Below are 10,433 nucleotides of genomic sequence, written 5' to 3'. Positions count from 1 at the left end.
GAGTGTATCGGGCACTATACCCCGAAGCGATGGCAACGAGAGACAACGTCTGTAAGGATGTAATGTCGGGCGCGGGTCGAAAACCGACGGATGAGCTCATTACCTGCACTAGGGCTAGACATGCATCATACTTATTTGCGCATATTTCTTTTGTATTTTGAATTCGTTCTTGTGGTTGTATGTTATGTGTCGTTTGCTCTTGATTGTTTTTTGCTCTATGTTCCTTTGTAGTGGTTTGATTGATCTGGGACACGTGGCCGATATATATAAAAAGCAACTTAACTTGTTTCACCCCTACCTTATTAAGAACTCCCCAGTTCTTACCTCTATCTTCCTACCCCCTTCAGATAGAGATGGGTGTCGTTTTCTATGAGCTCGAGCAGCCCTATGTGTACGAGGATCCTGTCCTTCACAGCTTCTATATGGTGGCTGCGGAGCCTCGAGTCCGTAAGCACGTAGTTGAGATCATCTTTTTCAGCACTCACTAGCTTCACCCCTCTTTGATTCTGATGTATCGTATACTTTTCTGCTATCTTGGTTACATCCCGATTCTGTTCATCATCCTTTTGATCACGTGCATGGAGGTCTTGTTCCAGCACAGCAGGATGATAAGCCGGTGCTTGAGCCTAGCCCTGTCATCAATGACTACATCCCTGAGTCTCCTCCAATAGATTTGGATATGTCGATAAAGTCTCTTTCTACTCGCTCCTCTGACCCTTTCGCCGTAGAGACTTCCGCCGTAGCTTCTAGTCAGTCCTCAGCAGTTGAGCAGATTTCTCCTAGTGGTACAACTTCCGCAGGCGACAGCAGTGATGGTAGTCCCCAGAGTACATCAGAGGTCATCGTTTTCTGACGATGAGGATCTTGAGATAGATATAGAGATCGTGAACTTGAATTCTGATAGCGATTAGGTAGCGACATCAACATCTTCTTTTGACATCTCTCCGGTTTAGTGTTTCTTTTGTATGACTCTCACTTTTATTTTTTGAGTGACAACGTTAGAAGATTAGGCTAAACTAGTTTGGGCGACAGATTAGCGACTTCTTATATGGGCCAAACTCCAGAAATATTTTGAGTTGTATATATGTACATAACTGTGAGGGAGTAATTAACTAACTTTTCATCTTTTGGGTGATAATATATATATTAGTTTATTATCCTATTTGTGTATGTATCTGTTTATTGTTCTAGTTGTAATTTTTTTTAAAGACGATTTTTCATAAAAAATCAAGTTGCATTAATCCAATTAAAGGCTTAATATTATTAATAACAGAGTCATTGTAATTTTAAATTGGTAACCCTCGATATTTTGATACGAACATACCATACTGAAAATTGAATCGTTTTAAAAGCTTCGGCGTGAAAATTTATAATGAATGCCAAGCCAAATAAATTGGAATATACTAATTTCTATTTCTCACATACGATACACTGAAATGTAGTTGTGAGGGTGTTGTAATGTCACATTAAAGGGGAAACGAAAATTTGAGACATTGAATTGACTTGATTAACTCCAAGAAGAATAAACCAAATTACAGGACCAACTTGGTCTTACTATGCTTATTTAGCTTCGGTTCATGTTCTATTTGTTGGAGTTTTGTGCTATAGCAGCATCCATGAATAGTGCCAAATAAAGGCATCATTTCCCAAACCCAGGAGGTGATTGCGTCGAAATGTTTATATATCCTTTAATCAAGTTGTCATATTATCCATGTGCATATAAATCTTAAAATTATTATTCTACGCTCGACGGTAAATATCTCGGTTAATGGGGAGAGAAAAATCACAATATATGTGTTATTTTATTAAAAAAAATTCTGACGGTCAATACAAATCAACCTACGGATCCTACACCTGGAATAATCCTGGACCCAGTCGCTTAGATCCAAAACCCACACCACCACTCAAAGGGTCCGAAACCGGCCCAATAAGAACTCCTAACCAACTTTCGAATTCAAATGTCTCCCTTATCTTAGCCAAACAAGATAAGATAAGATATTCACCATCACCTATAAATAGAGGACCCAGGTCCCTCCAGGTATTCATTCATTCCTCACACCTTCTACCTCTTAGATCCATTCTGACTTGAGCGTCGGAGTGTCTTTGCAGGTACCACCTCCCATTGCTCCAGTCAGATAATCCGGCATCCGCCTCGACCCGCAAGTTCCCGATCCATCTCTCAACCCGTACCGGAGACATCCAGTACATTGGCGCCGTTTGTGGGAAACTTGCGCCAAGCAAACCGGAATGGGGGACATACCCAAAGAAACCTCCTTAAGCCAAGATAACTCTCGAACGAGGAACCCTACCCCCGCACCAAGAGGTCACGAATCGTGGAAGGATAGCAAGCACCATCCACTACGCCACTCCGGCGCAGAATAAAAAAAACGAACACGTCGTAGCAGAACCACGGCATCCCGAAAACACGGGGGAAAAAGCGGCACAAATAATCCAAGATCTCTGCCTTCGATTCCAGGAACTCGAAGGCAGAGTGGCGACCAAGGAAAGGCACAACGCCGAAAACGGAAGCCACGCAACCTCTAGATCAAGATCTCGTCGCGGCCGATCGCCAACCCAACAACACGAAGGGAGAGGCAATCACAGCACCTCGCACGGCCCCAGGCGTGAAAAGTCGCCAGAACGGCGACACAGTAAAAGGTACAACTGCAGCGCTTCCCGGGATCTAAGTCATCAACATGAGTCGGACGAAGACCGACGACACCGAGAAACCAAGCGCACGAGAAACGACCACACGATAATGGGAGCCACTCCCTTCACGGAGAGGACCTTAAAAGCAAAACTCCCCAAAGGATTTGATAAACCCACGGACATGAAGTATGACGGAACCAAAGACCCCCAGGAACACCTAACGGCCTTTGAGGCCAGGATGAACCTAGAAGGTGCAGCCGACGCAGTCCGATACAGAGTTTTCCCGGTAACCCTAGCCGGACCGGCAATCAAATGGTTCAATGCCCCCCCTAACGGATCCATAGCCAGTTTCCGCGACATTTCGTGAAAGTTCATGGCCAAATTTACAACCAGAATCACCAAAGCTAAACACCCCATCAGCTTGCTAGGGGTCACACAGAAACAGGACGAATCCACACGAAAATACCTCGACCGCTTCAACGATGAATGCCTGACGGTAGACGGACTCATGGATTCCGTCGCAAGCCTTTGTTTAACCAACGGGCTCATGAACGAAGATTTCCACAAGCACCTTACCACCAAACCAGTGTGGACCATGCACGAGATCCAGAACATCGCCAGAGACTACATAAACGATGAGGAGGTCAGCCAGGTCGTCGCCGCCAACAAACGGCAACACGGCAACACCCAACACGGCAACCCGACATCCCGGCATAACCCAACATCCAAAGAAAACCAGAGGGACCAGCCCAAACAAACAAACACAAACTGACCACCCAGAATTGGCAAATTCTCCAATTACACACCCCTGACAGCCTCAATTACCGAGATATACCACCAGATAGCAGATCGAGGTATTATCCCAAAAGCTTGACAACTCAAAGAAAGAACGGTCGGCAACAAAATCCTTTATGGCGACTACCACCGAGGTTACGGGCACAGGACACAAGACTGTTTCGACCTTAAAGACGCCCTCGAACAAGCCATAAGAGACAGCAAGCTCCCAGAGTTTGCCAAAATCATCAGAGAACCAAAACGCGCGGAAAGAGACAGGTTGCCAGAAAGAGAAGGACGCAACCCGAGAACGCAAAAACAACCCTCCAGGGAAAGTCCAGAAGACGACCTGACCATAATAGTAAACGTTATCACAGGCAAAGACGTATCAGGCAAGTTAAAATCAACACTAAAAAAGGACCTCAAAGTCCTGGCCGTCAGACACCAAGCCCCAACTACCACTGCCAACAAAACGGTAACTTTCCTACTCGAGGACTGCCAGCACGACACCTCGGCCGAAGACGCACCTTTCGTCATCTCGGCAAGAATCGGAACAGGACTAGTTCGAAGAATACTGGTGGACACCGGCGCAGACTCCAACATCCTCTTCTGAGGAGCCTTCGACAAGCTCGAGCTCCGCAACGACAATCTCCAAACACACCGCAACGGCGTCACGGGACTCGGAGACAACTTCCTCAAACCGGATGGTTCTATCACCCTCCCCCTCACCATAGGGACAGTCAACCAAAGGAAGACAATTCTATCCGAATTTGTGGTCCTAAAAGACTCCACCGCCTACAACGTCATCCTCAGAAGAAAAACAATCAATGAATTCTCTGCCATCATCTTTACCAAATACCTTCTAATGAAATTCATAACGGAAGACGGCTCCATCGGTACTATCCACGGAGATCGGGAAGTCACAGTAGAATGTGACAACACCAGCCTGGCTTTACGGAAGAAGTCTCGCGATGTGGCTGGGATATTTCTAGCCGACCTGGACGCCCGACAAGACGGCCAGCCTAGGCCAGAACCAGAAGGCGACATGGAAAAGCTATAAGTAGGGCAAACCAAAGACAAATACACTTTCATCAACAGGAACCTCCCGTACGACCTGCAAGAGGATCTTTCCCAATTCCTAAAACAAATCAGAGACTTGTTTGCTTTCACACTAGCCGACATGCCCGGAATAGACCCCGACCTAATGTCCCACCGGCTAGTCGTAGATCCCAAAGCCAAACCCGTGGCACAAAGGAGACGAAAAATGTCCTCAGACTGAGCAGCCGAGGTCAAAAGACAAGTAAAAGCCCTAGTCAAAGCAAACTTCATCAGGGAACTACCCGACGCCACATCCGGCCATCGATACCTCAGCTTTATGGACGCATACTCCGGCTATAATCAAATACCTATGCACCGACCTGATGAGGAAAAACAGCATTCATCACCTCCGACGGGACGTTCTGCTACACAGTCATGCCCTTCGGCCTGAAGAACGCCGGAGACACCTACCAAAGACTTGTCAACAAGATATTCCAGAATCTGTCCGGAACCAAATTAGAAGTCTACATAGACGACATGCTCGCCAAGACCGAATCAGGCGAGCAACTCATCAGTGACCTCAGGCTCATAATGAACACCCTACGAAAGCATCGAATGCGACTCAACCCGACAAAATGCGCCTTCGGAATGGAGGTAGGAAAGTTCCTCGGTTTATGATCACGCAACGCGAAGTCGAAGCTAACCCAAAGAAATGTCGTGCCATCCTCGACATGACAAGCCCAAAAAACCTTAACGACATCCAAAAGCTCACCGGCCGGCTCACTGTGCTATCCCGCTTCCTCGGAGCATCGGCACAAAAAGCAATCCCCTTCTTCAAACTGATGAAGAAAGGAGCCCCCTTCAAATGGGAAGAAAAATGCAAAGAAGCATTCCAACATTTCAAAAGAGTCCTAGCGGAACCTCCAGTTCTCGCCAAACCCCAAACAGGGGAGACCCTCTACCTATACCTCTCCATAACGGAAGAAGTACTCGCAGCAGCACTCATCCGCGAAAACGAGAAAAAAGAACAAAAACCCATATACTTCATAAGCAAAGTCCTACAAGACACAGAAACTCACTACTCACGCCTAGAAAAGTTAGCTTTCGCGCTCCTCACGGCTTTCCGGCGCTTGCGACAATATTTTTTGGCCCATCCCGTGACAGTCTGGACTGACCAAGCGATCAAACAGGTGCTACAAAAACCCGACCTAGCAGGAAGAATGCTAGCGTGGTCCATCGAGCTGTCCCAGTTCCAAATCAAGTTCGAACCCCGAAATGCAATCAAAGCACAAGCCATGGCCGATTTTATCGCCGAGATGACGCCGGGAAACCCCACCCCCGAGTCATGGAAGCTACACGTCGACGGCTCATCAAACATCACCTCCGGAGGCGCCGGAGTTATACTCGAAAGTCAAAACAGAGTCGTAATCAAACAGTCAGTACAATACGAGTTCCCAGTTTCAAATAATCAAGCAGAATATGAGGCCCTCCTGGCAGGCCTAGCCCTAGCTAAGGAAGTCATAGCAAAAGTCCTGGAAGTAAATACCGAGTCATAGGTAGTCAGTTCCCAGATTAACGGAGACTACCAAACGTGAGATCCCCTACTCCAAAAATACCTTGCCAAGGTAAATGAACTAAAAGAAGGATTCAATCGCGTAACCATACAGCACGTTCCTAGAGAATGAAACGCCAGGGCAGACCTCCTCTCTAAACTAGCTAGCACCAAACCAGGACACAGTAACAAGTCGCTAATTCAGGAAGTCGTTAAGTCACCGTCTATATCGACCACGACTAACGCCTATCTGACACTCTCTAGCCGAGGATCATGGACCTACCCTATCCTACAATACCTCCTCAACGGAACGCTACCAGAAGACCCCAAGGAGGAAAACGAACAAAAAAGAGAAGCTGCCAATTACACAGTCATCGCAGGACATCTATACAAACGCAGATTCTCGCAACCCCTGTTTAAATGCGTCGAACCCGGGGACACGGAGTACATACTCTGCGAAATTCATGAAGGTTGCTGCGGCCACCACATCGGGGGTAAAATCCTAGCCCAGAAAATCATCCGGGCTGGATACTTCTGGCCCACGGTTATCCGGGACTCCATGTAGTTAGTAAAAAACTGCGATAAATGCCAAAGGCACGCCAATATCCACCAAGCCGCCCCGTACCAGCTCAGCATCATATCAGCAGAACGGCCATTCGGCACCTAGGGGATCGACCCCGTTGGACCTTTCCCGACGACACCCAGACAACTCCGATATCTCATCGTCGCCATAGATTATTTCACTAAGTGGATCAAAGCCGAGCCCCTGGCCTCCATCACGGCGACCCAATGCCAAAAATTCCTCTGGCGACAGATCATTACCCGATTCGGGATCCCCGAGATCGTCATCTCGGACAACGGAACCCAATTCACTGATAGGAAATTCAGAGAATTCCTAGAAGGACTACGTATATCCCACCGTTTCAGTTCGGTAGAACACCCCCAAACAAACGGGCAGGTGGAATCCGAAAACAAAATAATCGTCAAAGGACTCAAGAAACGGCTCGACGAAGCCAAAGGACTATGGGCCGACGAACTCGGATTAGTCTTATGGTCGTACCGAACAACCCCCCAAACTGCCACCGGGGAAACCCCTTTTCGATTAACATTCGGCGTAGAGGCTGTCATCCCAGTGGAAATAGGAGACCCAAGCCCAAGGAGAATGATCAGGGGTAACGATGAGGAAGCAGAACGAGACCTCACCGACGAAGTAAGAAGCATAGCCCATATCAGAGAGCTAGCCCTAAAACAAAGAGTCAGCCTAAGGTACAACCACGACGTCATCCGACAAGAATTTGTACCCGACGATCTCGTCCTACGACGAAACTACATCGGAACTCCATCCCCAGGAGAAGGAAAGTGATGAGCGGATAATTTATACGCTTTTTGGCATTGTTTTTAGTATGTTTTTAGTAGAATCTGGCTACTTTTAGGGATGTTTTCATTAGTTTTTATGTTAAATTCACATTTCTGGACTTTACTATGAGTTTGTGTGTTTTTCTGTGATTTCAGGTATTTTCTGGCTGAAATTGAGGGACTTGAGCAAAAATCAGATTCAGAGGTTGAAGAAGGACTGCTGATGTTGTTGGATTCTGACCTCCCTGCACTCAAAATGGATTTTCTGGAGCTACAGAACTCAAAATGGTGCGCTTCTAATTGCGTTGGAAAGTAGACATCCAGGGCTTTCCAGCAATATATAATAGTCCATACTTTGCCCAAACGAGCTTCAAACTCACGAGTGCTGGGCGTAGTGACAGACGCAAAAGGAGGGTGAATCCTATTCCAGCATGATCGGGAACCTCAGATGATTAGCCGTGCTGTGACAGAGCATTTGGACCATTTTCCCGAGAGGATTGAAAGTAGCCATTGGCACCGGTGACATCCTTACAAAAAGCCAGCCATAGAAAGGAGTAAGACTGATTGGATGAAGACAGCAGGAAAGCAGAGGTTCAGAGGAACGAAAGCATCTCTATGCGCTTATCTGAAATTCTCACGAATGATTTACATAAGTATTTCTATCCTTATTATATTATCCTTTTTCGAAAACTCCATAATTATTTTATATCCGCCTGACTGAGATTTACAAAGTGACCATAGCTTGCTTCATACCAATAATCTCCGTGGGATCGACCCTTACTCACGTAAGGTTTATTACTTGGACGACCCAGTGCACTTGCTGGTTATTTGTATCGAAGTTGTGACAAATTATGAATTAAGATTAGAGCACCAAGCCTTTGGAGCCATTACCAGAGATCACAATTTCATGCACCAAGTTTTTGGCACCGTTGCCGGGGATTGTTTGAGTTTGGACAACTGACGGTTCATCTTGTTGCTCAGATTAGGTAACTTTCTTTTTGTTTTATTTTCAAAAATTTTCAAAAATCTTTCAAAAAAATTTCTCATTTGTTTTCGAAAAAAAAAATAAAAAAAATGTTTTCAAAAATATAATTTTCTTCAGAATTTTTAAGAATGAATTCTAGTGTTTCATGAAGCATGTGAAGCCTGGCTGGCTGTAAAGCCATGTCTAATTCTTCTGGATAGAGCATGCTAGGCGTGTCATGTCTGAGTTACATACTAAAGCTTGGCTGGCTATTAAGCCATGCCTGACCCTTTGATTGGAGCTTTAGACTAAAAAGCATAAGATTCCTGGAATTCATATTAAAAATTTTGGAATCCTTATTTTTCTTTTTTCAAAATGATTTTTGAAAAAATTAAAAGAAAATACAAAAAAATTCATAAAATCATAAAAATCAAAAATATTTTTGTGTTTCTTGTTTGAGTCTTGAGTCATGTTATAAGTTTGGTGTCAATTGCATACTCATCTTGCATTTTTCGAAAATTTTCATGCATTCATAGTGTTCTTCATGATCTTCAAGTTGTTCTTGGTAAGTCTTCTTGTTTGATCTTTGCATTTGCATGTTTTGTGTCTTTTCTTGTTTTTCATATGCATTCTTGAATTCTTAGTGTCTAAGCATTAAAGAATTCTAAGTTTGGTGTCTTGCATATTTTCTTTGCATTAAAAATTTTTTTAAAAAAATATGTTCTTGATGTTCATCATGATCTTCATAGTGTTCTTGGTGTTCATCTTGACATTCATAGCATTCTTGCATGCATTCATTGTTTTGATCTAAAAATTTTCATGCATTGCATCATTTTCATGTTTCTCTCTCTCATCATTAAAAATTCAAAAAAAAAATATCTTCCCCTTTTTCTCTCTTAAAATTTCGAAAATTAGATTTGACTTTTTCAAAATTTTTAAAATCTAGTTGTTTTTATGAGTCAAATCAAATTTTCAATTTAAAAATCTTATCTTTTTCAAAATCTTTTTCAAAAATCAAATCTTTTTCATTTTTCTTAGTTATTTTCGAAAATTTTTAAAATATTTCTCAAAAATCTTTTTTTTTAATTTTATATCATAATTTTCGAAAATAACATCATCAATTAATGTTTTGATTCAAAAATTTCAAGTTTGTTACTTGCTTGTTAAGAAAGATTCAAACTTTGAGTTCTAGAATCATATCTTGTGATTTCTTGTGAATTAAGTCATTAATTGTGATTTTAAAAATCAAATCTTTTTCAAAAACTAATTTCAATCATATCTTTTCAAAAATATCTTCTTATCTTATCTTTTTCAAAAATTTGATTTCAAAATATCTTTTCTAACTTCCTAACTTCTTATCTTTTCAAAAATTGTTTCAACTAACTAACTTTTTGTTTGTTTCTTATCTTTTTCAAAACTACCTAACTAACTCTCTCTCTCTCTCTCTAATTTTCGAAAATATCTTCCCTCTTTTTCAAAATTTCTTTTTAATTAACTAATTATTTTAATTTTTTATTTTAATTTTCGAAAACTACTAACCTTTTTCAAAAACTATTTTCGAAAATCACTAACTTTTTTTCAAAAATTATTTTCGAAATTTCACTTCCCTCTCTCATCTCCTTCTATTTATTTATTCATCTACTAACACTTCATCTCACCAAAAATTCGAACCCCCTCTTCCATTCGTGTTCGAATTTTCTCTTCTTCTACTTACACAGGGACCTTTATACTGTGGTAAAAAGGACCCCTATTATTATTATTTTTTCTGTCCCTCTTTTCCATATAAGCAGGAGCAAAGACAAGAATATTCTTGTTGAAGCAGATCCAGAACCTGAAAGGACTCTGAAAAGGAAACTAAGAGAAGCTAAATTACAACAATCNNNTTCACGGCTTTCTTAGCCAAGTTCTTTCCTCCTCAAAAGTTGAGCAAGCTTAGAGTGGATGTTCAAACCTTCAGACAAAAAGAAGGTGAATCCCTCTGTGAAGCTTGGGAAAGATACAAGCAGCTGACCAAAAAGTGTCCTTCTAACATGCTTTCAGAATGGACCATCCTGGATATATTCTATGATGGTTTATCTGAGCTATCAAAGATGTCATTGG

This window comes from Arachis ipaensis, chromosome B06 (assembly GCF_000816755.2).
Source record: "Arachis ipaensis cultivar K30076 chromosome B06, Araip1.1, whole genome shotgun sequence".
Taxonomy (NCBI): domain Eukaryota; kingdom Viridiplantae; phylum Streptophyta; class Magnoliopsida; order Fabales; family Fabaceae; genus Arachis; species Arachis ipaensis.
The sequence above is the reverse complement of the archived record's forward strand: the minus strand, read 5'-3'. Positions refer to the sequence as shown.